Source organism: Notothenia coriiceps, unplaced genomic scaffold, assembly GCF_000735185.1.
Source record: "Notothenia coriiceps isolate Sejong01 unplaced genomic scaffold, NC01 NC01_scaffold00002270, whole genome shotgun sequence".
Taxonomy (NCBI): domain Eukaryota; kingdom Metazoa; phylum Chordata; class Actinopteri; order Perciformes; family Nototheniidae; genus Notothenia; species Notothenia coriiceps.
Window position 1 is genome coordinate 56775 of NW_011334971.1, and position 1352 is coordinate 58126.

The following is a 1352-nucleotide window of genomic DNA, read 5'->3' on the forward strand; positions in this document are numbered from 1 at the left end:
AATAGAGAATAAAAGTAACAAAAACGTTCTTAAAGTTGATGTGTGACATATTTTGTAGCATTGTTGGTGGGTTTGCAAAGGGGGTCCCCGGCCAGAAGCTAATGATTTTTGGGGGGCCTTGGCATGGAAAAGTTTGGGAACCCCTGCCCTAGGCGAATGCCTGTGTCGCGTATGCCAGTAATACAAATACTACAAATCCACATAACAAACAATCAAAGTTTCCCCTAACGCGCCACTACATTTGTGTATAGAGGGAAAACACTGTTTATTGGTCAAAGCAGATTTAATATATTCATTGCTATCGGGACGTTAAGAGCATTCCATGGAATATAACAAAAAGTGTTTTCTGAAATAAATTACATTGTCAGCTGTCTTCCTCTCCCGTGTTGTTAATCGATACGTAAAGGCTAGAGCACCGTTGACAACTTCTCTCTACATATCAAACATACCGGTAAACCAGCATCGTTTGCTGTGAAAGCATATAACTCTGTCCACACAGAATTAAATCCTGTGTTCCTCCGGTACTTTTCTTTGATTTATCCATAGTTCGCTCATCGAGCCGGGGGTCAGGTTATTCACCCGCAGGAAAAGGCGCTGGCGCGGTACCGTAGCAGGATGTGACGCACATTTTAGTTGACCTAATTAAAACCGTTTTGTTTTTTATTTGTGTCACAGTATCACCTCAAAATACAAGATACGAAACATTTTCAACCATGCAACAAAATATAAATAGTCCTACAAATACTTTTATTTTATTTCCTTCTTATTTTTGTCTAAGCTCAAGGGAGCCAGAGCAGAGGGCTTAAAGGGCCGCGGGTTGCCGACCCCTGGTCTAATCAGTTCAATTAAAGTCATTCATTCACTTTTAATGGATGTTAGAAACAGATGTACCCAAACGTGTCGCACATCTGAAACTGCATGGCTGTAGTGAGTGCAAACCTCTAAAATAGTAGTCTCTTTTATACATATTTTATTTTCAAATGATCATGGTTAAGAAGTGCTCAACAAGCAACAGACTTGTCTCTACTAATGTAACGTTGTCTCTGCATACAATCACTGCATTGTGTTATCTGAAATGGTCAAATTAGAACTTGGGTAATTACCTCACTCTGGAGAGTTTCTTTTGTTAGTAATTAAGTTTTGACCAAACAGACCAACAGTTACATCACTGCTGAGTCGTGTGTGTGTCCCATTGTTTGACAGCAGAGAGAGTGGGGGGGGGGACACAGCAGTGAAGTCATGGCTGGCAGGAAGCCTCTGGAGGGGACAGAGGAGCAAATCAGCAGCAGTGGTCCAGAGCTCTGGCGCCCCCTACAGGCTGTTGTAATCATAAACACAACAGTTGAATGTAA